The sequence below is a fragment of the Sturnira hondurensis genome, unplaced genomic scaffold, assembly GCF_014824575.4.
Source record: "Sturnira hondurensis isolate 20B ecotype Veracruz unplaced genomic scaffold, ASM1482457v3 Scaffold0023817, whole genome shotgun sequence".
NCBI classification, from domain to species: domain Eukaryota; kingdom Metazoa; phylum Chordata; class Mammalia; order Chiroptera; family Phyllostomidae; genus Sturnira; species Sturnira hondurensis.
The window spans coordinates 10,158,406-10,185,246 of NW_028096448.1; the positions used below are offsets into that span (position 1 = coordinate 10,158,406).

Consider the following 26,841-nt stretch of genomic DNA (forward strand, 5'->3'; position numbering starts at 1 on the left):
CTACAACCCAGGCACATGCCTGGGAATCAAACCAGCAACCCTTCGCTTCACAGGCCCACACTCAGTCCACTGAGCCACACCAGCCAGGGCCATTCATTAGATTTTAAAAAAATATATATTTTATTGATTATACCATTACAGTTGTTCTATTCCCCCCCTTCATTCCCCTCCACCCGCACACTCCCTCCCCCACCATTCTCCCCCCCTTAGTTTATAACCACGTGTCTCAAGTTCTTTAGATTCTATATTTCCCCTACTATTCTTGCCCTCCCCCTATCTATTTTCTACCTATTGTCTATGCTATTTTCTGTACATTCTCCCCCCTTCTCCTCCTCCCACTCCCCTGTTGCTAACCCTCCATGTGTTCTTTTTTTTTAATTTTTATTTAACTCTTGTTCAAGTACAGTTTTCTGTCTTGTATTCTCAGCCCTGCCCCGCCAGTGTACCCCACCTCCCTCCCATCTCCGCCCCCCACCTTAGTTATTGTCTATGCATCCTTTATACTTGTTCATGTGAGTCCTTCCCCTTTTCCCCTGTGATTCTCTCCCCTCTCCCCTCTGGACCCTGTCAGCACCCCCTGTATTACAGTGTCTTTGGTTACATTTTGCTTGCTTGTTTGTTTTGTTGTTTAGAATCCTGTTAACGGTGATATCATATGGTATTTGTCTTTCACCGCCTAGCTTATTTTGCTCAGTATAATGCTTTCCATAATGCTGAGTTCCATCCATGATGTTGCAAAGGGTAGGAGCTCCTTCTTCCTTTCTGCAGCATAGAATTCCATTGTGTAAATGTACCATAGTTTTTTGATCCAGTCATTGACCGATGGGCATCTAGGTTGCTTCCAACTCTTGGCTATCGTAAATTGTGCTGCTATGAACATTGGGGTGCATAGGTTCTTTTGGATTGGTGCTTCAGGGTTCTTAGGATATACTCCTAATAGTGGAATTGCTGGGTCAAAAGGCACGTCCATTTTTAGTTTTCTTAGAAAATTCCATACTGTTTTCCATAGTGGTTGTACCAGTCTGCAATCCCACCAACAGTGAACTAGGGTCCCCTTTTCCCCACAACCTCTCCAACACTTGTTGTTTGTTTCTTTGTTTGTGGTAGCCATTCTGACTGGTGTTAAGTGGTATCTCATTGTGGTTTTGATCTGCATCTCTCTGATAGCTAGTGATATTGAGCATCTTTTCATGTGTCTCTGGATCCTCTGTATGTCGTCCTTGGAAAAGTGTCTGTTCAAGTCCTTTGCCCATTTTTTAATTGGGTTGCTTGTCTTCTTTGAGTGGAGTCATGTGAGTTCTTTGTATATTTTGGAGATTAAACCTTTGTCTGAGGTGTCTGAGGTGTCATTGGTGAATATGTTTTCCCAAACCCCTCCATGTGTTCTTCATTTCTATGGTTCCACTCCTGATCTAGCTGTCCTCTTGGTTTGCTTTTGTTTTAGGTGTGGTTGTTAATAACTGTGAGTTTGCTGTCCTTTCACTGTTCATATTTTTTATCTTCTTTTTCTTAGATAAGTCCCTTTAGCATTTCATATAATAAGGGCTTGGTGATGATGAACTCCTTGAACTTGACCTTATCTGAGAAGCACTTTATCTGTCCTTCCATTCTAAATGAAAGTTTTGCTGGATAAAGCAATCTTGGCTGTAGGTCTTTGGATTTCATGACTTGGAATACTTCTTTCCAGCCCCTTCTTGCCTGTAAGGTCCCTTTTGAGAAATCCGCTGACAGTCTGATGGGTACTCCTTTGTAGGTGACTGTCCCCTTATCCCTTGCTGCTTCTAGGATTCTCTCCTTCATTTTCATCTTGGCTAATGTAATTATGATGTGCCTTGGTGTGTTCCTTCTTGGGTCCACTTCTTTGGGACTCTCTGAGCTTCCTGGATTTCCTGGAAGTCTATTTCCTTTGCCAGACTGGGGAAGTTCTCCTCTATTATTTGTTCAAATAAGTTTTCCACTCGTGGCTGTTTCTTTCCCCCTTCTGGTACCCCTATGATTTGGATGTTAGAACGTTTAAAGATGTCCTGGAGGTTCCTAAGCCTCTCCTCATTTTTTTGAATTCTCATTTCTTCATGCCTTTCTGGTCAGATGTTTTGTTCTTCCTTCTGGTCCATTCCATTGATTTGAGTCCCAGTTTCCTTTCCATCACTATTGGTTTCCTAGACATCTCCCTTTATTTCAATTAGTTTAGCCTTCATATGTTCCTCTAATTTGTGAGTATAATGTACCAATTCTGTGAGCATCCTGATAAACAGTGTCTTGAACTGTGCTTCTGAGAGGCTGGCAATCTCTCGGTTGCTTAGAGTTATCGGCTCTGGGACTTTGAGTTCTTCTTGCGCCATTTTTTGGGCTGTTCGTGCCTGTTCCGTAGCAGAATCAGAACCCTAGGTGTTCACCAGAACAGGGCAACTCAGTCGCTAGGTTGTGACACTGTATGTGGGGGTGGGGTCACAGAGGAGCAATGGTGTCCCGTCTGCCACCTCCTGCTGCGGCCCCCACAGGTGGCCAGTGCTGCAGCTGCCACCGTCACCTGGGCCCGCACGTTTTGTCCCACTGCACCTGATTGCGCCACCGCTGTTAGCCCTCCACTGGGTTCACCCCCTGGGGCCTGCGTGGTCTGTCTCACTGTGCGTGAATGTGCGACCACGGTCAGTCTGCCCCACACCCTGACTGAGTCTGGGCTACTTGCACGCCTAGGTCTGAAGATCTTTCCTGCCCGACCCTGCTCTACTCCTGGCTCTGCCCCTCTTACCGTCCTGGTTGAACGGTTAGTGGTTGTCGGACTTCCGTATAATTCAATTTTCTGTTCTTTGGCTGTGTCTTTGTTCTCCAAACCTTTTTGTATTCAAACTTGGTTGTGGGAGAAGGCACCGTGTTTCCACCTATGCCTCCATCTTGGCAGAAGTCCCCCATTCATTGGATTTTTAATAAGAGCTCAGTTTGTGGTAGGCATAGTGATTCAACCCTTAACAAGACAGACCTGGTTCCTGCTTGCAGGGGAAAATAAATTATGGCATGGTGTGTGAACCACTTTATCTGAATGTAGAACTTTATTGGAAACCTAATTAAGGACAAAAGTGAAGCTCTCCGTCATTTTTCTGTTACTTTTGTTGTCACCCGCCATTGTCTGGTTTGGTAGGAGCAAAATAGACAAATTCAGCAAGATGCCTTTGGAGAACCCCCAAAGTACATAAAACACATATGTTAAAAGTGAACGCGTTCAGTTCCTGTTACTTGCAGTAATTTTTCTCTGTGGAGTTACCGAGAACACAGAATTAGCGGAAACGGAACGTTGCTCCTAGGGGAAATGTAGGACGAGGTTCCTGAGAGTCTCTGGTTGCAGCTTCATCAACTGAAGAATGCATAACTCTATTTTCGTGTGTGTTGCTGTTGAAAACACTGTATGTAGTATATATTGGTGATTTCTTTACATTGAACTCATGTCCAGCAGCTCTGCAACTCATGCCTGAAAGAGGCTTGTCTGACACACGTGTATTTTCTCTCTAAGGCACCCCATGCCCTTCCTGCCCTTTTCAGTACCACACTTGGGGGCATTGTAAACAGCAAACTCACAGATAAAAAAAGAAGAAAGGTGACAAATATGCACTAAATAGACCACAGAAAGAGCACTGGTTTATGATATGAGCTAAAACAGGAAAGCAGAGCTTCACTTTGTAGCTCAGCTGGGAACCTGTGTGTCCGGCACCTCAAAAACTGCACTGAACACAAAAGTGCCAGAAGTATTGATTTGGGGGTTACAGCTAAATTTTAGCAAGTGAGGCAAGTTTGTAAATAGAAAGTCTGTGACTAATGGAGATTGACCGTACTCATTTTAATGATAAAATATTGAAATGCCAGATGGGGCTCTGTGGAGAATTAAAGTAGAGTCATGTATAGGAAGGCTCCAGGGTGGGCACTGCTGATGGGAGATCAGGTGAGGCTTCTGTGAACAGGCCTGTGATCTAAACTGTGGTCTGAATTACAAGAAGGCACCGGTCCTGGGAATGTCAGAGGGGAAGGCTTTTCAGGTGGGGGAGCAGGCAGAGAAAAGGCCTCGATACAGAAAAGAGTTTGGTGTGAGGAGTCCTGTGAAGGCCAGTGTGACTGCCGGGGACTGGGAGAAGGGGAGGGCTGGGAAGTTCTCTAAGGACTGTAGCCTGGGGTGAGGGGTGAGGGTCTGATTCTAGTGCACTGGGGCCGCTGAGGATGATTAAAATGTCTGTGCTACTTCTGAAGGTCAGTTTAGGAGCTGCCTGTGAAGTTTGAGGAATTGTAACAGTGTCTTGGTCACATTAGCTATTTAAAGTATACCCCAGAAAATGCAGTTTTCCCAACTCTACGCTTGCACGAGTCTTTCCTCACCTTGCTCGTGACTTTCCCAACAGATCCTTGGCCAGGGAGGCCCTTTCTCTTGTCAGAAGCCCTTGATCCTGACCATGGCTCTCATCTGCATTTCTTGTACCCTCTTATTCCATTTGCTCCCCATCAGTGATTCCTGGTATATTTCTCTGTCAATATTAAACCATTTGAAAAAAATTTTCACAATCATGGTTCCTAAGGGCGCTGGTTGTTTTTTTCTTTTTTATTCTCTCTCGTTACCCTAGACACAGCAGTCCCTATAAATGTTGAATGACTGAGCTTTTGTATTCTGGACTGTAACCTTTTCTGCATCCTGTGGCCATTATGAATGAGAGTGAAATGTGAATGGGTGATGGCGTAAGAGCTGACTGGGTGGTGGGGGCCGAGGGGTGGGGAGGAGGAAGAGGGCAGCCCTGTCAGGAGAGAAAGTTACCTAAATGCTCCAGAGCTGAGTTTGCTCCCAAGAAGGAACAATGATTATTTGCCAGGAAACAAGGGGCCGGACCAGAAGAACGTTTAAAGTCTTCGATATTTCTTAAATATCTGTGACATTGTGATGGCCATAGAGCACTTTAGCTGGCTCCAACCCTTCGGGAACGTGGCGAGGTCAACATAAAGAGGCATATACTTCACTGCCTTTAGGCATGTCGGTAACTTAAAACATCTGCTTTGAGCATTTGATGCCACGTTAACCAATATTTTCCCTAGTCATCTGTATTCTCTTTAATCCCTGTCTAGATAAGCTTTTAGTAAATGGATTGCATTTAGCCCCTCGATTCTGTGAAGAAACAGGGACTGGGGAAGATAGAATTTGTGAGTTTTTAAATTTTATAGACCACAGTTTGTATGTTGTATTTGTCAAACGTTTTTCAGCATGTTTAGTGAAGGGGGGGCAGATTAAATTTCCCTTTTCCAATATCCTCTGAATTTTTAATGAGCTGCTATATGTCTTGTCATTTTTTCTGCCTATAGCTATTGTTTTCAGTGTAGCTGTGCTCTATAATTCTTTTTTTCTACCAAAGTAATTTATTTCTTTTACTTTTCAAGATGGCTTCCATTTGTCTGCATGCAGGTTTCAGATTTACTGCACTACAAGGGTGTATAAGACACTTTTTTTTTTTTAAACTGAAAAGCTATGGAATCTGATCTATCTAGTGATATAACGGTGGCATATTTATCTGAGAGGGAACATGTTACCACAAAGACATGGTTTTTTTCCCCTTTAGTAAAGTTTTCAGATGTGCTCATGCTATGAAAATCACCATTGTGTTTTCCAAATGGGAGGATGGGTGGCTTTTCAGGAAGAGAAAAAAAGTGTTCCAAATAGATCTCAGTTGATTTCTTTAATTATGACTTCATATTATGGGCCTTTAAAAAAACAGACAGCAGTCTCAGTGTTTTTACTGAACACTATGGAAATACTATTAAAAACTACTGTGTCAATTAGGAATTAGAGGTGCTTAGGCCCGTGGATTATTCCATAGCTCTGTGAACACACTAAGTCTGCATGCGAACATTCATTTTGTACATAATTAAAGACAGGAGTAGAGCTTTTAACTACTTCACTGCTAGTTTTTTACACCATCGGCTTTGGTTGAGTTTAGGAGGATCAGACAATAGATTAATTTAGCAAAAGATCTTTATTTTTTCTTGAGAACTCTAAAAATACAGGTATTAAAAATATTTTACTCTAGTCAGAATTATCTCCATTTATACTAAAACTATAACTTGGTTAAAAAAACATGTCAGTTGCTTTTTACCTTGGTTTTAAACCCCAGAAGAAAAGGCCCAACTTCTACTGAAGTCAGAATGAGCAAGTTGACAAGGTGAGTGTCTTTGTAAGCAACTCTACACTTTCCAGAAGATTCAGGACACAGCCTTCTCCGTTGTGTGATGGTTGTAGCTTGGGAACATGGACTAGACAGGAAACTGGCTCTTGCCAAGCCCAGCTGTCTGCAACATGCCAATCATTGAGCACGTGATTTATGTTAAGAAAATGTGAATAATTCAGTGCCAGACACCGCTCTAATGATTGGAAATACAACTCAGAATATACAGGTCAGTAATAGCAATTTCATGAGACATTAACCCAATGTGCATGAAGGTTAGAGGCAGTTTTCATTATTTTGTTTTGTTTTACTTTATTTTTTCCCCTCACATGAGGACATTATTTTCGTTGCTTTTATAGAGAGAGAGGAAAGGGGAGAGGCAGACAGATAGACATGTGAGAGAGAAACATCGATCAGTTGCCCCCCCACACACTCCCTGACTGGGGGTTGAACCCATAATCTAGGTATGTGCCCTGGGGAGGAATCAAACTCACAACCTTTCCGTGCAGGAGAAGATGGTCCAACCAACCAAGACACACGGGCAGGGGTCAGTTTCCTTCATTAAGAACTGGATAATTTTATGAAAATATTGCATCTTTGAGAAATAAAGGTGTATAATCGTTTATCGTTCTGTTAGTAGACCTGCAAACTTCGCAGTAGTATGGGTTTTTTACGGGACTCTGGGGGTATGTGTGTGATTGGTGACTTAACAGCGAACACATACAACTGAGTGACATTTGGACTTCAGAAACATTTAAGTTTGAGGAGCTAAGGGAGCCTGTTCAAACGCAGGTTGCCTGGAGCTAAATTAAGCCTCCTTTGTATAATGTGCACACGCATATGCAGGGTAGGAACATTGTGTATCACCAGCCGCGTCTCTTACTGCACATTTATCTACATCATATCTCCACCTATTACTTTGTATCTCCCGGAATAGCTGTTGGCTTGTGTCTTAAGATTTAGTTAAGATTTCCTCTTATCCTCATTCGTAGATTTTGAGAAGTTTGAACTCATTTTCCTTACCACCCTCTCAAGATGTCTGAGTTTTCAGGGATCTTCTGGCCATTTCTTGTTTTGAGCTCCTTATCTTGCTAAACTCGTCATCTCTTCATCTCACCTCCTGCAGAGCCTTCCTCTTCTCTCTACACAAACTCCAACATGAGCTTCAGGCCCCTTGCCATGATTTTAACAGAAAAAGAAAATCGCACAACGTGTTAGGAGTATAGAGATTTTAATGGAAATTTGGTGATACTGAGGGAGTTTAAAATCATAGTAATGCCAATAATGTAAAATTTATAGTAAACATTCTTTTTCTTTAATAGGTTCCTGGATGTCCTTTATCCACAGACTCTAGGATATTATAAATTGCCAATCCTTCTCTTGTCTCCCCTTGCCCTCAAGTGGCTCAGAAAGATATTTTCCTAAATAAAGGCAGTTCCCTCCCCAAGAGAGATCTGGGATCAGCTGTTACAATAATACTTATTTTCCCTACAACAAATACACTTGTGCAGAATATCCTCAAATTCTAAGCCCTTTAGCTAGCTTTCCATCTACATATCTGTCTTATAGCAGTCTGTGGAATTTTTTTTGTTTCATGTTACAGCAGGCTTTGATTACTTTGACCACCTGTGCCAAAGGGCAAGGCGCAGGTACCAACCAACCAACCCAGTGACAAAGTACAAGAGTCATCCTGGCTGTTTCTCATGCTTTTCCACATTTATGGCACACATGCAGGAGTAAACAGGTAAGGTTGCATTTGGCCAAAGAGGACTGGCCCAGTGGCTTCAACTGTTTCCAGGGCTTTGGCCACTCAGGCCTCTTGCAGCCAACCCAGGACTGAGGAGATCAGTATGAAAGCACATCTATAAACATCAAAGCACACCTATAAACATTACATGGCTACCTTGTGAGAAGCTCTGGAAGGCTAGCCAATGGAAGCTCTGGAAGGCTATTCTCATTCAAGCCAATGAGAATCAAAGCAGCAACTCATCTGTTTGGGCTAAAAGTTTCTGTTTGGGACATGTGATACTGTAAGGAGATGTGTAGTTTTTTTTTTTTAAAATGCATAGTTAAATGTATATATATTGCATTAATTGTTTTACCTCCTACTATGGAACTCTAAAAATGCAAAACTGAAAGCCTATACCCTAGAACATTAGTATTACTACATTATATTTAACTAAGTCATTTTTCTAAATGTACTATAGTAAGGTGCAACATATAACAATCTTTTGTTGTCATTTTAACATGCTAGTCATTGCTCCCTTTAATTAGCTGGTTAATTTAAGGGGACTTTGGAACATCTGTGGGAAAATCATGTAACACATGGGTGGTTAATTCCAAAGCTCATTTTGAAAAGCCATGGTGTATACTCGTTTATTTTTTCTTTGTTTGATTCATTCATTCGTTCATTCATTCATTCCAAAAGTGTTGGCTTAATGCCTGGTATGCAGTAAGGAAAGAAAGGAAAAAAAGTGTGTCATAGTTGCTCCTTCCAGAAACTGTGGAACTAGAGTCAAGTGGAAGGAGAATCCTTGGATGTTTGAAGCATAAAAGTTATGGATAAAAGAGTTTATAGTTAAGTGCCAAAATAATAGATAGCAACAAAACAGGACTTCCTCTAAGAGGGTGCTCAGGGTCACGGAACCTTGTTAGGGAGTAAGAGATAATTTCAGCCGATCCTTAAAAGATGACTAGAATTCAGAGTAGCTAAAAGTGAGACAGCAGTAGAACTGTGGATTCTGGCAGAGTGCAGTTTAGTATAAGAAAAGGCTTGTTTTGAAAGAAAAACTGTGTGCCTTTCACAAGATAGGTAAACATTAGAACTAGGAGTTTTCTAAGTAAAGTTTCATTTGTTTCAATGAAAGAAAGGACGTAGTAAAAAAGAAATGATCAATGATGTTGGCATAACTCTAGTGTAAAATGATCTAGCATAATTTATTCACTAAATATTGGCAAAAGATTGTGCGTTAGCTGTTCAGATGGGTGGTTATTGTTCTGATAATGAAGTCTAAGTGTTTCAGAATTGTTGTCTACTAAGAGAGCAGAAATAGAAATAATATGTGTTTTAAGAGCCTATAAATATTTTATTTGTTTATATCCAACACCTTTATGGAAGGGAAACACTTTTGCTGCTTTTATGACTATTTATCTTGGTAGACACGCTGCTAGTTCTGATTGATGTTAAGAGAAATAAGGGTCGTCTGCTTCCCCTTCTCACCCCAAGTCAGAGCACCCTGCCTAAAGGTTATTTATTTTCTTTTTCTCCTCAGGATTGCTTTAGGGCCTACAATAGAAATGACATAAAGCTTTGATTTTGCGTTTCTTTGGGGTAGAGGCCAGGACTATTTTAAATCCTTAGAAAGAAGTATGAGTAGCCCTGTCTGATGTGGCTCAGTGGATGGAGTGCTGGCCTGTGAACCAAAGGGTCACTGGTTCGATTCCGAGTCAGGTCACATGCCTGGGCTGTGTAGGTCAGGCCCCCAGTAGGGGGTGCGCAAGAGGCAACCACACATTGATGTTTTTCTCCCCCTTTCCCTTCCTCTCTCTCTAAAAATAAATAAAAAATATATATATTTTAAAAAGCATGACTAAATTCTTGTTGTTTCTTTCTGGAATGTGCTAGTCTGAATAAATTCTTCTGATGTGTTTTGAAAATTAGTTTGTATGGGAAAGTTGCTGAAGAATTATAGTATAGAGGGACCAGAAAGGGGAGAAAAACTCCTAGATCTTCTACTGATGTTATTTTAAGCAGTAGAATAAGTCAAAAATACAGATGATCTTGTCATTGCAAAGAAATTGACTCATACCTGCTAAGCAGTTAGACTTGCTTGTGAACGCTTGTGTTGTAGTTTTCAGTGAAACTATTGTATTTTTCTTCCACTACTGACCAAACCCAACACTAAATTGTTCACAGATAAACCAGTCATTTAAAATATCAACCAAGCATCTATCCATCCATCTATCCTTTAAATGTTTCCACCGGCTTATCACGTAAGGCCCCCTGGATGCATGTGAGTGGCTAAGCCGCGTCTCGTGACACTTGCCTTTTCCCCACACGTTCATATATTTTACTGTGGTTGTCTCTCAAAGCCGAAACATCTAGATCTTCCTCATTCTTAAAATGGCACTATGGTATTTGATGGAACGGAATGGAGTTTCTTTAAAAAAAAAAATGCAACAAAACTTAATTCTCCTAAATAAATTAGAGTTAGAGAAGGCGTTTCGTATTTGATTTATTTAAAGAATTCCACAAGCCCTAGGGGTCGTGTGTCTGTGAACTGGATATGGCATGGAACACTTTTCAGACAGAAAATCTGAAGCGAACAGCACCCCAAAAAGACAAAACGCATTCTGTCTTTACAGGTCCACAAACAGTGACAAGAACTAAGCCTTCTTTGGGCTGCGCGAAAGTCTTGAGCAGCTTGGACTGGCCTGAAAGACCATCCTCTGGAAGGAGGAATCTGCTTTGGGTTGTTCCCTTGCCTTTCGTCTTGGTGCCTCTTCAATCACAGGGGCCTTTTGCCCCTAACTGCTCTGCGGATTCACAGAGGGAACCCATCCTCCCTAGCCTCTCAGAGCCAGCAGTCCTCCTGCACATGTTTGCTTGTCCTGAGGATCTGAGGAAGCCTGCCCACCAGGGCATCTTGCCTTCAAGACGTATTTTGCTGTTTTATTGTGAGTACCGGAGCCATATTCAATCCTTGCTTTCTTGAGGACCCTGAACACCTTGATTTGGTCTGCCTGGATGGGATAATACTGATTTATTTTATTTTATCTATAGGAATAAACATTTTTAATTTCATTTATTCAAATCTATGTAAACATCATTATGTAAAAGTAATTTGAAAATGGTTTTCATGTAGTAAAGAGCAATATAGTGTATCTTTATTTTTGGCTCCAAAGTTGAAGTGGAGGAGAAGTGTTTTAACAAAATGGATTTATTGGAAAGCCAATGCACGAATTGCCAAGAAAAAGTGGTGTGTGTTATCTATGTAGGAATTTACTAAAGATAGTCACTTTTGTAACTTGAGAAGTGAAGCCTTCCAGAGATGTACAGAATTAATCTTCCTTTTTGAATTAATTTAGTGGAAAGGGGTTTTGTTTGTTTAAAACTCAGGTGAAGTTTGATACTTTTGTCTGAAGTCCACTTGGCCTTATTTTGTTTGACATCATTGGGAGTGCAATGCAACCTTATACAGCATGTCCCCCGTGCCCTCAGAAAATTAAAATGGGTCAGTGAGAAGGTAAACATTTAATTTCTTTTAAATAGTGGAACTTGAAAAAACTGTAAAGTGCTTACCCAAACTGAGATATTTCCATGAATTTGTAGCTAAGTGATTTAGAAAAGATTGGTTTATTTCTAAATGGAAAATAATAACCCCACCAAGATTTACTTAGGAAGTAGAAGGTCTTTAGAAAATAATGAAAAATTATAAACCAAGCCCATAGACAATAGTCAGCAAAAACAGACAGTGGGAAGGCAAGAGGAAGGAGCTAATCTCAGTCATGGTAGGGAGTGGAGAAAATCTGAGCATTATGCGCATTCAGAAAAACCCTGTAGCAACAGCAGTTCGAACTAAGGCAGCCGGACTGGAACCATTTCTCTTAATATTATCTTTAGCACTTACACTACCAGCCCGCTGTCTCCAAAGAACTTTGGTGGCACAATCTGGGTTCAGCTCACACAATATTCATTTATCTTTGAGTCGTATTCATTTCACAGTGGTGATACAACTGATTACAGAATCAGTTAATTTGAAAGACACACAATGTAAGTACTGTGAATCATGAAATGTTTTTACTATTTTTTTTAGATTCTCATTTCCCTTTGTCATGGTCCTATGAGAAATTTAAGCAGCAATATAATTTTGATTTTTTTCTCCACATTCCTTGCTCATGAAAAGACGATCTTCCACTTATTGTCTTTATTTAGTAAAATCTGATGTTTTTAAGAAATCAGTGGTTCACCCAGAGATAATTTATTGAGCACCTATAAGTGTCCAGCATCGAATTAGGTATTAATCCGACATTATTTACATTTCTTTCAAATTATTTTACTTACTGGTTAAAAAAAACAGATTAATGTAGACTAGAATGCTTATATTAATATGAACTGAACAATCTCCGTTGTCCCCACACTCTCCACCCTTCTGATTTTTAAAGGCACCACTATAGAATCGAAACTGGTAGACCCCTCAGTACCAGCCAAACTCATGGGTTGGGGGTACTTCAGAATAATGTTGGCTTCTAGTGAACAGAATAGATTTGTGTAGAAATTCTGGTTTTAGAGAGAACCAGAGTTGGGATTGAATTTTCCCCTGAAGGTCTGCATTAAAAATTTGCCTCAGGCCTACTCTGCCCTTTGCCCCAGGTCATCTCAGAATTATCATTTTTTTTCTGCCAGGGATTCATAAAAGCAGGAAGGGCAAACTTGGTCTATTTCACAGTATAACTATTTTTACCTTATCTTTTACTTTCCATGTAAAATTATTTTTTTCTCTTATGCTAACTCCCTTGCATAGACAGGACAAGCTGAGTGAAGGTGAAGATGAATGAATTCAAGGGCAGCACTAAAGTCCTTCCTTTGTCCTTGGCCACAAGACTTTTTTTAAAAATTAAATTACAAGTTTATATTAACTACTCAACTTTCAAACTTCAGTGGAGAAGCCCGTCTTTATTCTTAAGTGGTACAATCAGTCAATTAAGTTCGTATTATGCTTCCTGTCTTAATATTTCTCTTTCCTTCGCTTCTCCCCAGTCCTGGAGATCAGTCTCTCTGCATGTGTCAAAGTCCCTTTTCTCTCCTCATATTTCACTCCTCCAGGATCTGTAAACTGTCCAAGTTCTCATAGCTCACTTAAAAATGGATCGAGTCCAGAGGGACCAGTGCCGACTTCTCATTAATCTATCAGAGTTTCAGATTCACAGGCTTGCACCAAGAGAAGTGGGAGAGGAGGGGAAAAGTGAGGTCTCATCTCCAGGGGAGGAAGGCCCCGACTCTGTTTCTGTGGCCTGATTGTTACCTTCAAGTGCGCTCTCTCCAAGGTGAATTCTGAGCTGAGTGGTGGTGGTGGTGGGGGGGTGATGAGTCAGCTTGCGTCCAGGGGAGTGAGATAAGAGTTTGGCTAGGACCCTGTGATTCAGCTTTGTGGTCAAGGAAGAATATGTAAATGAACTGAATTCCCAAGCATTTAAGCCCTAGAGGAAGAGGATTAGGGGAATCCAAGAGTCTTGACCTAACTGTGTGGCTGAATTATGACTAGAGCCTGTTTTAACTAGCACAGCTTGAGTTTCATACTTGAAGCAAAGCTTAAGTCAAAATACTCTTCGCTCTTACCCTAGTCTGGTGGGAAATTTATTAAATGTTAAAGTCTAATCTGAAAGCAAACATAGCTTTAAATAAAACTATGCCATGTCATTTAATAGTGTTTATAACTTGAGTGACGAGTGTCTGGGCCTAATAACCCAGATATGTAGAAGGAATTCCACGGCCCTCCTTTTCAATCTGGACCTGTCTGGAAGCGTTTATTTGTACTGAGTTTTCCAGTCTGAAAGTCTGTGTCATTGTTTAGATTCTGTCTGAATAAACAGGCAGAATGATAAACTTCCTCTTCAGGTGAGGTTTATATCTTTTGAACCAGACCATAGCCTCTAAGCAATGGCTTTCCGGTCCAGAGGCTGTGTAATCAGTTTTGCAAATACCTATAGGAGGCCTTCCTATATGCCCAGACCAGTACTGTGTACTTTCAGGCATAATGATAATGAGGATGATGATATACAACCCCTTAGGAAGTTGTAGTCATTTTGGGAAAGTGAATCTGACGTACATGAAATAAGGTGCTCATTTGGGAAAATCTTAAAGTAAATATAGTCACATGTCATGACCATGGAATCTCAAATTCAGCTCAAGCAGATAATATGCACATAGTAATCAGGAAGAAGAAAGTAAGTGATGGGTTTCGTTATTGGGGGACAGCTTGATGAAATAAATTGGACTTCAGGTGGTTTGTGCAGAATGGGTTCCATTTTCGGTGCCAAATTTTAAGAGTAACTTTAAAAATTAGCATAGAGCTTCCCATCCGACTCACAGCCTTGGGCAGGGGCCTGAGCCGAGAGTCTCCAAGCTCATCAGTGCTGCCCAAACCCCTTGTCTTATTTCCCTGTTGTGCTGTACAGACGTGGTCCCTTTCTCTTTGTGTATGACCTGCATAGTAGCAGCACCTGAGCAGGAGAGGGGTTTGGGATGGCAAAGGATCTCCCAACCAGGTCCCAGGGAGATGAGCATCATTGAAGGGTGGCAGCAGCAGATGAGCGTGGAGCTGAGAAGATTAAGGGACAAATATAAGAGAGTTTTCCAATATTGCAAAGCCCCTTTTGTGTTTAGTTTATGTGAACTTTATTCATTGATATGTGTAGTATTAGAGAAATTAATACTGAGAATTAAAAAATATTTAATAATTACTTTAGAAACAGCAATAACAAATCCATTAATAATTTATGTTAAACTAAATAACATACTTTATAAATATATTTTCAGAAGGGTGTGTAGAGTAGCATTGTTCCCCCCCCCCCAAAACNTCTTATTTCCCTGTTGTGCTGTACAGACGTGGTCCCTTTCTCTTTGTGTATGACCTGCATAGTAGCAGCACCTGAGCAGGAGAGGGGTTTGGGATGGCAGAGGATCTCCCAACCAGGTCCCAGGGAGATGAGCATCATTGAAGGGTGGCAGCAGCAGATGAGCGTGGAGCTGAGAAGATTAAGGGACAAATATAACAGAGAGTTTTCCAATATTGCAAAGCCCGTTTTGTGTTTAGTTTATGTGAACTTTATTCATTGATATGTGTAGTATTAGAGAAATTAATACTGAGAATTAAAAAATATTTAATAATTACTTTAGAAATAGCAATAACAAATCCATTAATAATTTATGTTAAACTAAATAACATACTTTATAAATATATTTTCAGAAGGGTGTGTAGAGTAGCATTGTTCCCCCCCCCCCCAAATCTCTAACATTAATATCTGGTATAATAGAATTTGGTTGGATTCTCATATCTATTTCTGCATTCGATCTGTTGCAGTATGTTGTTTTTGTGGAAGTATATGAAAAAAAGAAAATCTAGTCTTTATCTGGAAAGACCAATCTGTCTATTTTACAGATTATATATCATCTGGATTTTAATAGGTTTTAATAATCTTTTTAATAATTGTGTGTATTCTTTGCAGAGATCGTTTTGTTACAGAAGAAGTTGATTTGTTATAGATCAATCTAGGGGTGCAGTATTGGGCCTGTTGGGTGGATGGACCAGTGAGCGTACAGCTAAACATTCAGCTAAGAATTCAGAAACTCAAATAGGAGTTTTCTCATGATTAAAATGCCTGACAGAGCACTGTTTTTTAGAGCACTGAATTCCTCATCCCTAAAAATGTGAAGAAGAACTTGGGTGTCTACAATCCTGGCTCTGTGGGGAGAGTGGCAGGGGGGCTCTTTTCAGGGTTCTTTTCAGCTTCAGTGTCTTCGCCACTGGGTGTGTATTTAGAACCCAGGCAAGAAGAAATATAATTGCTGCACGGACAACACATTAGGGGACGGATGAGGAGAACTGGAAATGACTTTGTCAGGTGTATGCTAAGGAATGACAAAAGCATGAGGTGGATGAGGAGAACTCTGAATATTCTGAGAGACAATGCGGAACCATCTTACTTCCTGTCCTGGGGTGTAGACTGTGATAAGATCGGTGTTTGAGGAAGCTTTGCTTTATCTCCTGTGCTAGACAGGTGTAGGACAAAGGGAGTTAGATAGATTGATTGATTGATCGATCCATCCATGGATAGATAGTTTCCAGGCAGGGAGAACATTTAGAAACTTTTTGGGGTTCTTCTGTAGTTTCCTTGCTATGGTGGGGGTAATGGAAACAGAAAAAGGGGCAAAATCAGAATCTAACAGAAGGACTAATATGAATGTAGTTCTGAAATAGCTCTGAAATAGTCATGTGGTTACTTTTTTAGATCAGTAGACCACAATAAAGTGTTTGCATTTTGGTCTACCCCTGCAGCTGACCAGTGTGACCTAGGATGAGTCGTTAAAATCCCTCATATTCTAATTTCGTAGCTCTGTCATCTCGGTAAAGGGAATGTTTAGAAAACATTCTGAGTCCTGGATGAGAGGTGCCTTGGTATATTAGTATATACACTATAATTATTTTGTTATTGTGCTTATTGTTCTCAGTTAACAATGAGGGTGTAATTTTATATTTCTTTCTTTAGGGTTACTTTTGTCCTCCAGCAGGATTCTGAAAGTACCTTTCCTGTAAGATGTTCTCTGAGACACTGCAGGTCTTTCAAATATTTGTTTTCGTATTGGTCCATTGAGGGAAAGTGAAAAATGTATAATACTCAAGATTATCACTCCTGTGTCTGCTTCATTCTAATATCTTGAATTTATAGAAAATACTTTGTCCTCATTTATTTACAAGAAGCTATCATGATTAGATTGGTACTGTCCTGGGGTACTGATTTTTTTTTTTCCTGTGGAATTCTCTGAACAGGGCTTTCCTGAAAAGAATACATTAAGACTGTCAGAATGATTCTTTTCAGCAGACTAAGCTTTGCAGATGGCCTTTGTTGAGGGGGGGAAAATGCATTATTCTGAAAGTCCTTCTGATCTTCAGGAAAACTGAAAATATCAAATATTATTCTATCATTTGAACTTCCCTACAAGAAAATCCCAGAAAAATTTATTTTCTGGACTAAGATAGATAATTCACAGCTCACAGTATTTTAAAACATGAGAAATGTGTTGAAGAAAAATGATCTTTTAACATATGCATTTGCTGAGAGGAAGACTTCCTCTGTCTCTGAGAAGCAGAAATCATGGGGCCCCTTTCTTTTTTCCATTTATTAGTTTTTGCACCTGAACATTTCCCTGGGTAAAGTGATGTGTCTGGCATAATTATCCTGGGACATGATTACTTAATGTGTGTCCGTGAGACATGGCTCAGATATTTACTGAGCTCTGGTTGGCAGTGTTGGAACAAGATCGTGCCTTTTCAGGGTCGCGAAAACAACTCCAATGCATTGGAAAAAGGAGAAAGGAGGACCTTCCCCAGAAGACTTGGTTTAGAAATCTATTTCATGCTTGCACTCGCAGACAGTGTTTGAGTGAGAGAGGACTCACTTGGATTTTTAGGGGCTTATAAAATGTGCTGCCCTGTTTATCCAAAGCCACAGACCTGCTGTTAATAGGATATGGACCTGGAGTTTTTCTGGTGGTAAAATTTGTAAAACCAAACAGGAATTTCTTTGGGAAGTTGGGGCTTGGATTATAGTGTCTAGCATGGGGCCACAGGTTGACAAGCCTTCTTAATGATAATGTCTTTGTTGTTGATGATGGTTGAAAATGGGGGTAGAGTGAGGAGCAAAGGGGCCTGTTTACCGTGATAGAAGGAGAGCTCACTCATTATCAGGGGAGGAAAAAAGGAGATGCGCAGGTCAGAGTCGTATTTTGGCAGATGCTGCTGCTATTCTTAAGAAAAAGAAAAGGTGGCTTACATTATCTTCCAGGAATGTCCTGGCCCTCTGCTAGGAGGCTGGTTCCTGGTCTGAAGGTATCTGAGGTGTTTCCTGCAATCACAGTGCAAAAGGTCATTTGTGGCTGAATTCTTTCTCCGCTTTGTGTCCGCCTGCCCTGCTTAATCTTTTATTTCAGTCCCCCTGCCCCCCACTTCCTTTTCTCCCTCTCTCCCTTTCTTTTTCCCTCAACTACTCATTTAGTGCTTATTTCCCTTCTAGGCTGTAAAGATCTCACGCTTGTCCTTTTCCTATTTGGAGACCATTTCAGACAAGGTGGGAGTCCTTCAAATCAGCCTTTTCAGATGGGGGAAGGTGAGGCTTGCTTATTGTGTACAGAAAATATGACACTTTCAAACGTGCTTATTGCATTTCCCTACACACACAGTGGAAAAGCATGCAAAAAAACCCCATTGTGTCTGTAGGATGTACCTACACTCTAGAAGTATTGCAGTTTATTATTATTGTTTAAAATCTGTTCATGTAAAGCTGGGGGTTTTTTTTTGAGGAAATTTCTCTATTTGGAAAAAGATGGAGGATAGGACCCACTATGCGATTGTTATATTGTTGAATTATTCTTGAATTAGCAAGAAAAATGAAGAAAAACTTCTCAGGTAATATATTACAGCTGAACTGAAGTTTTATTGTAGACAAATGTGCTTGTGAAAAGTTAAAGTAATTTAGAATTGAAAAACCTATATATTGCTAATTCTGGTTTTTGCAGGAAAAAGGGATTTATAATAGAAGGAAGGAAAAATATACAAGGTAAAACTCTACCTTCCTATAGTTTAAAAAATTTACATGCAAAAATTACTGTGATTTTAGGCCTTATTTCAAGTGTATTCTTTTTCATTTGCTTCATAGTATTCTGTTCAGCGAGGCCTTGTACTTTGTGTGTTGATCAATCAGCACACTGTTTTCTAAAGCGAAGGCCTCCAACCTGATTTTTGTCTTTGTCCCCAGTTGTAGGCTCTCTTGGACAGTTTTGACTTTGTCCTACATGGTGGATGTCTGTGGGGCTCTTGTAGCCCGAGGCAGAGAATGTCACCCCATGCAGCTTCCTCACCGCCTAGGCAGGATGGCATTCTTCAGTCCAGCCCGTGTGCTCCCAGCAGCAGGCTGTGTGTCCTTTGCATCTGCAGTGGCCCAGTGACTCTAGTCAAAGGTGTCCCTCCTCAAATCTGGTTTTGCTTCAGGGTTAAAGTGGCTGTCCACCCCATCTTGCCCAGGTTACTCCCTCTGCACACTGGCTGTCCCAGTATGATCATTCGAAACACTTCTTTCATTCTCTGGGTTTATTCCTGAGGTACCTCAGGTATCAACAGAGAGAGGCCAGGTTCAAACTGGGTTTTACTTTACACCCAATAATGTTTTATTGGGGAAGAGGAACCATGTTAGTAGCTTAATAACACTGCGTCTCCATTAATAAGTTTCTATCTGGGAAGGGGATAGCAATTAGTCATTTAATCGATACTCGTGCATCACCTACTCTGTGTCACATACGGTTCTATGTATTGTGGATATAGAAGTAAAGAAAACAAAGTCACTGCCCTCAAGAGGCTTCTGTTTTGCCAGAGGAGACTGGCAGTAATGAAAAAAGGTATACAATTTAATGTCAGGTAATAGTAATTGCTATAAAGAAATAAAGCAGTGTGGTGCTGGAGATATTGCCAGAAGTACTGTTGCCATAGACAGGATGTCAGAGACAACGTCAGGGGAAATGACATGTGAACTGTCCCCTTGTTCATCTTGGACAGAGCCTGTACCACAGCGAAGCCCTCCCTGAATCCCCTCAGGTGCTCCCAGCATGCCCTGAAAGCTTGCCAGGGAGAGGACAGTGATTAGCAAATTGCTGTGGAGAACTGTTTTGTGTGTGGTCTTCAACGCCCATGAACTTGCTTTCCTCATCGATCTCCAGTCCCAACAATCCCACGCCATAATTTTCTAGCTGGTGTATTACCCACATTGCATTTCCATTTAGTTTCAAAGTTCTGAGAGGTCTGGATAGAGGTGGGCGTTTTTTGAACGTGTAGCAACACTACGGAATATTTCCCGAGGCTGTTTCCTGTCAGTTGCGTGGCTCTGTAGTGAGGCATTCTGGGAAGTTCTTCTCCTGCCCCAAGTCTTTGGAGCTTCCTGACATCTGAGAAGATTGCAACATTTCCTGAATCTTAGAGTGAAGGGAAATGGGCTCCTATATCCAAAACCTTCAGACTTAAGTGTTTGCCAAGTGCTTTGCAATCTGCCTTTCCATAATTCTCTCATTATGTCTGTGATAGGGTTTATCATGCCGGTACAGCACCTTACTGAATCAATTTTGGGACAGATGGAGTTGGCAGAATGGAGAAGAGCAGGAAATGACATTGAGCTGTGAGCTCTTCACGGGGATGCTCTGTCTGTGGGGGCAAGCTTGTGACTGGCACCAAAGTGCTGGCTTTCAATAAGAGTTGTGGCGTCAATGAGCTTATACAAGGTGGAGGTGAGCTGCTGTTTATTTGGAAAAAAATTTTTTTAAGTGATTTTATTTTAAATAAAATAAAAATATTTTATTTAAAATGATATTTTACATTAAGAGGTCCTGCTGTTGAAGAGGTATACTACTTCAAACCCTTTTGCAGGGTGAATTTTTGTAACCTGGACTTCATCATGAATTTTAAAGAAATGGCATTAATTTTTTTTAAAGGTTTTATTTACTTTTAGAGAGAGTGGAAGGGAGGGAAAAAGAGAAGGAGGGAAACAGCAACATGCAAGAGATACGTCGGACTGGTGCCCCTCTTGCTCTCCCCCAACTGGGGATGGAGCGGGGAACCTGGCCTGCAACCCAGGCATGTGCCCCGGCGAGGAAATCAAACCGGAAACCTTTCAGTTCACAGGCCAACACTCAATTCACTGAGCCACACCAGGCAATGCAAACATTTTTTAGTAGATAAAGAAAGCATGATTGCCCTGGCTGCTGTGGCTCAGTGGACTGAGTGCCACTTTGTGAACTAGAGGGTAGTTGCTTTGGTTCCCAGTCAGGGCACACGCCTGGGTTGCAGGCCAGGTCCCCAGTAGGGGGTGCGTGTGATGCTGTAGCTCATGGCTGGTTGGTCTGTCCCTCAGTCCATTTGTCCATCCACCCACCTATTAATGTTTGTCATGTGGGAAGACATTTTATTACTTACCAGCAGTGTGGTCATTTATCTGACATGGACTCAGTTTTCTTATCTATAGAATAATGGGTTTTGTCTAAATTATATAGAGGGTCCTTTTTTAAATCCTGGGTTCTTGAGATTCTCACAGTTTGATTGTGTAAGACATTGGAAAGAATACAGGCTTGAATTAAACATGGATCCTGCCTCCAAAAAGCATGTGGTCTGGCGGGCGTACTGACATATAGAGGGCTAGCAGTAATGCGACTGGGAGTGGCCAGGAACTAAGCGCAGCTGCAGTGAAATTGGAAGGGGATTTAGAGAAGGGGGAGGTTATTTTTAGCTGCAGTGTTAAAGAAGTTTCGGGGATTGGGAGAAGGTGGCATTTAATTTGAGTGGAGGGAAGTAACATACCACGTTGATGAGTATCAGTTATCATCCTCGTCTCATTTAAAGTTCACAACTGTGAGATAGGTTTTATTATCTTCATTTAGCAAATGACGAAACTGAGGCAGAGAATGAGATTAAGTAATTTGTCCAAAGTCATCTGGCTGTTACTGGTAATCGGCAGAGCTGTGGTTTGGGAGGAGGTCTGTTAACCCCACTTTATCCTTACGTGGTAAAGGTTGAGTCAGGAAAGAGACAGGACACCTCAGATGACTAAAAGACCATCCGCACTGGCTGGCCAGGTGCCAAGGGCCTGCATCCCTGGGCAACAGCAGGGACGTCAGGAGCCTGGAACTCTGCACCCAGTGGTAGGAACAGAGCCTGGCAAGAAAGACAGCCTGGGGTTTGAAAGGAGAGGCTCTCCAAGCCCGGTTACAGGATCTGGCCTTTGTGAGGCCCAAATGGAGATTTTGTGCAGGAACGGCCGTGATTAGAGGAGTACATTTCAGGATGTTTATGACTGTAAGGCCTTCTTCTGATTCTAAAGTACTTTCATGTAATTCAGCAATTTGGTGTGATGTTGAGAAAACTCCTCCCCAGTGTCTGCTGCGGTCAAAGCCTCTGAGAGTTTCATCCAGGCTTTTGTACTGAATAGCACCCGGCCCTGGCTCCACTGTCCTGCCATTCTGAACATCAGCACTAAAAAAAAACAACCCCAAAAACCCTGCTCAGTCCTCCGGACTTTGAGAAGAAAATGCCTTAATCTTTCCCCTCTTTCCTGTCCTCTCTATTTTAACCTGTTTTTAACCTGTTTTCTGCTATTTCAAAACATACTGCTCAATAAACAAATAATTAGACCTCCTTTGGCTTTGCTAGTGAATAATATACCATAATGTTTAGATTAAAACAGTGTAGCAGCTACACTAGAAAAATACATCCCAGTTACATGATGAATTCCTCGTTTTCCTTTTTATTCGTGGTGTCCTGGGGTGGCCTGCTGGAGGAAAAAAAAATACTATTTGATTCTCCCTGGGTGGTCAGACAGGACTTGTAAAGACTCTTGTTTGTTTTGTGTTGAGCCTTCAAAGGCACGCAGGCTTCCCTACATAAAGATGTACTAAAAAAATAGGGATTTTTTTGAAGTTGCTATGTTTAAAGGGAAATTCAGAGCAACCATCTTCCTCTGAACTACGAGCTAATGTGATCGAGGGCCCCTTCTCACCAGGCGGCTTTGTTGTTTCTATCTCTGGTCATTACCGTCGGTCCTACGGGGAAAATTGTGTTATAAAAACGATCTCCACCTGTGTTGTTTTTTTAACCATCACACAAACATGTACTTGAATTTCTAAAACCACATTTATTATTGTGCATGTTTAGATTTTTTAAGAGCTAAGAAATCTGAGTGGGGGTGAGAAGGGAGGGAGGGGGAGGGGGGCGAGAAAGAAAGAGGGAGAGAGGGAGGCAGGGAGGGAGAGGGAGAGAAGTATATTCAGGATACTCTGGAGGTATGTGCTCTCCAGAAACATGTTCCAGGCCACGTGTTCAGCACATTCCAATTAGTAAGGCCCTCCTGCTGTGGTGTGGGAGAAAAGTTTGGATTGGGGTTAGGGCTGGCTAAATGTAGGCTTCTCTTTAATGCAGTCTTTCCAGAACCCCCTCATTAGCACCTGCAAGTCAGCTGGTGCCCCGTGCACGGTCGGTATCTCTGCTGCTCGAAGTGTGTGTCAGCCATTTTGTTTACCCATGCTTATTTTCTCCATTTCGTAAAATTAATTGCACTTAATGGGGGAGGTTGATAGTGCTGAATTATTTTAAGCCTGGAGGGAGCAGAGCAGCTGTGTCCTGGATCAGACCACTGATCTATCTAATAGGCTGTCTTGCCTCCTGATTCACAGGACGAAATGTGCGTAGCCAATTATGTGAATTCCTATGTGAGAGAAAAATGACCTTGAGGCCCCGTGAGCCAGACAGTTGCTTGATGCAGTGTGTGCACCGGGGCTGCTTCACTGTCGTGGCCCAACAGGAATGCAGTGTAGTGCTAATCCCTAGAAAATTATTTCTCCTTAAAAAAGAAATGGCCACTGTGTGAAATAGTTGACTCTTTCACAACTTGCCAAGAACTTTGCTTTTGGAACCAGGTGCTTAGAAATGAATATTTTGGGGCTTAGCCTCTAAAGATTTTAAGAGAGAGCAAAATCTCCAAGCTTCTCCCATGTGTTCAGATGTAACATGTTGTTATAAACTCTTTTTTTAAAGTGAAAACTGTTAGAGAAAGGCAAATATAAATTTTTGAATAAAAAATTAGAAGAAGTGTACATTGAACATGTTCTAAGACTCTGTCTTTACTCTTTTTTGGGGTCATGTTTTGCTGAGACAAAAAAATTAGAAGTGTTATAAACTAATTTTACTGGGTATTCTATTGGAAATTTTTTATGATCAAATATATTCTCATAAAATATCAGATTTTTTGAAAAGATAAGTCGGGACACATTAAGCAAATAACCCTTAATACACTCTTGGAGTCCAAGTTCATGGTTTTAATGTGACTGTACCAGCAACAGGACTGCACTGAGTAGATCACCCATGGTGTGTAGTGCAGTGATGTTTAACTGACGTGCTGCAAGAATGTTTAAAATATGCAGTGCCTGACTTTTTAGTCAGAGGCTCTGACTTCTTTTCTGCTACACGGTCAAATAAAAAAATTGCAGCAGCCAACACAACGAGAACTGTCTGGTGTGAATGAAACAACATTATACCTATGCTTTTTGTTAGATCAGCTAAAAAAAGTTTTGGGGGTGTGCCATAGAATTTTAGTAATTAGTTTATGTGTGCCACTAGGTGAGAAAGGTGGAAATTGCTGGTACAGTGGGAAGAACTTCTCCCTTGGCATCAGCCAGCTCCTGGTTCTGATCTGTGGCTCTGCTAGTGCTAGTCCTATCACCTTGGGCATGTAATTGCACACTCTTAGCCAGGCTCTTTGTTCATAGTCTTCTCTTGCTCCAAGACTCACCTTACAAAACCCATTTCAGAGCCTAAGTAAAATACGCTACAGAAATAATTGTGTAGGGTCTAGGATATATATTCGTGGTCGTTCCCCTTCTTATCTTCCGATTATGTCCTAGGGTCAGTATTTTTTGAAATGTAATGTACTATTAGCCTTGGGAATCACTACGGAGAACGTATAAAATACTCCATTCTCCAGATAGTGGAGTCTAGACCCAGAAAGGGAGAATGTCGTGCTTGCACTGCCTTAGAATAGGAGTAGCAGAGCTGGTGCTAAAACCATGTGTCTCTAGATACTCCCAGTTTTCTCCAGGAAGGAGGACGGCTTACCGTTGTGAACTGAGTCCCTGGCATGGCTCCAGAGCAGTCAACTCCAAGGCCAATCTTAATAAACAAACAGCTTTCCAAAATTGCCTGTAGGTAGACAGAGATGTGTACTAAAACCTCACTCTACTGTTTCCTTCTGTACATTCTTGCAACTTTTGACTCAGTTTCCCTTTCTCTCCTAGCACTCTCAGGAGACTTCAGAAGCACCGGCACCTGCAAGTTCAGGTAAGAGATTTTCTGGGTGGAGAAGATTTCCAGATAAAGGATTGCACTGATTCCCTTTGTGGTTATAGCCTGGTGTTTGCTCTTGCTGGGCTGCCCCAAAATCCTAATGGTCACTGTTCTGGTTCTTCTTTCCTTGCCTGGGTAGGAGGAGGCTGGGTACATGACAGATGTCAACTCTGTCCTGTTAGAATTTTTTTCAATGCGTATCTCCTAAAAGATAAGAGCTCATGGTTTTTTTTTTTTTAAACATAAATACTATTTTCACACTTAAAACAATAGTTAACTATAATGCCTTCAAATCAAATATCCAGTCTATATTTACTAACTCCCAGTTGAGGGATGGGTACTGGAAAAACAAATCTCTTAGGGATGCATTCTACAACAAGATAACTATGGGTATACCACTGTGCATTTGAACATTGTTAAGAGAGTAGATTCCAAGAGTTCTCTCATCACAAGGAAAAAATATTTTTTTTCCTTATTTTTCCCCTTTTTGTACCTATATGAGATGACGTATGTTAACTTACTGTAGTAATCATTTTACAATACATGTAAGTCAAATCATTGTGCTGTATACTTCAAGTTCATCCAGTGCTGTATGACAATTATATCTCAATAAAATTGGGGGGATTAAAAACAAATTTGTTTGGTATTTCCAGTACTTGAAGGTGCCAGAAGTGTGGTCTGGAGCACTGATTCTTAGGTGTGGTCCTGACATCAATACCACCAGCATCTTTTGGAAACTTGTTAGAAATTCAAATAGCTGGACCGCACCCCAGATGGACTGAGTCCGAGACTCAAGGGTGAGGTGTTTTAACAAGCCCTGCAGGTGATTCTAATGCATAGGAGGGTTAAGGAAACAGGAGGTCTGGTTGCCATGGAAACCAGCCCTGTGAGTTTACAGGATTGAAACTTTTGGTCCCACCCCCTGATCTTCGAGGAGGGTAGGGGAGCTGGAGACCCAGTTACTCACCAGTGACCAATGATTTAATCAGTTACGCCTACCTAACGAAGCTGCCATAAAAACCCAATGAGAACAGTTTTGGAGAACGTTCCGGTCGCTCTGGGAGGCAGGGTTGTGGGCTTGGAGAGAGGGGAGAGGCTTCGTATACCTTGACCAAGGTATTGCTTCCATTTGGCTGTTCCTGAGTCCTGTCCTTTCTAACAAACCAGTAATCTGGTAAGTAAATTGTTTTCCTGAGTTCCAAGAACTGTTCTAGTAAATTATAGAACCGGAGGAATGGAGTGTGGACATTTCTGATGTACAGCTGGTTGGTCAGAGGTACAGGTGACAACCTGTACTTGCAGTTGGCGTTCAAAGGACTGCGCCCTTGTCGAGTGGGGTCTGTACTGAGTTTGGACAGTGAGTGTCAGAAATGAATGAAATTGGGTCTTTCCCTGACCGTGAATTGGAGATTCGGAGAATTGCTTGGTGTCCAAAAACTCCCCACACACCTGGTGTCAGAGGTGTTGTGTAGAAGAAAGTGGGAGTTTTTGCTTTAATTACCAAGATGGAGTCAAGCTTTCCTTGCCTTGCGGGGCCTGTCCCCAGTGTTCTCGCCCCATTAACAGCCGAGGGCCTGCGACTCAGCCTACTGCACACGTGGAAGCCTGCGAGCTATGGGGGCGTGGTGGTGGAGGTTAGGACCAGGGCTTTCTGGGACAGGACAGACTGAGTGAAATTAGAGACCTAATTTACTTAATAGATAAATTAGCTCTTTTATTTAAAAAAGAGCAGACAAGCATACCTCGGAGATACTGTGGGTTTGGTTCCAGATCACTGCAATAAAGCAAGTATGGCAATGAAATGAGTCATAATCTTTTTACCTTCAATTTGTAAAAAAGAAACATCTGTGAAATGCAGTAAAGCAACGTGCAATAAAATGAGGTATGCCTGCACTTCTAAAGGGGTTCTCAACTACTCGCCCCACAGTAGGATTCATGTGGGTGGCTTTAAAAAAAAAACCCAAAAAACGAACACTAGTCACCTGATCTGACTCCAGGAGATT

The 26,841-nt window shown here is 41.4% G+C and overlaps 1 long non-coding RNA gene across 1 annotated transcript in view; it reads left to right on the plus strand.

Moving 5' to 3' along the window:
* The window catches only part of LOC118981202 (uncharacterized), a 96,521-nt gene extending 71,692 nt beyond the window's left edge, over positions 1-24,829 (plus strand). The window contains exon 3 of the long non-coding RNA XR_005065300.1: positions 24,790-24,829. This is a non-coding gene — a long non-coding RNA (uncharacterized LOC118981202). The remainder of the gene's footprint in view (positions 1-24,789) is intronic.
* Positions 24,830-26,841: the final 2,012 nt, after the last annotated feature.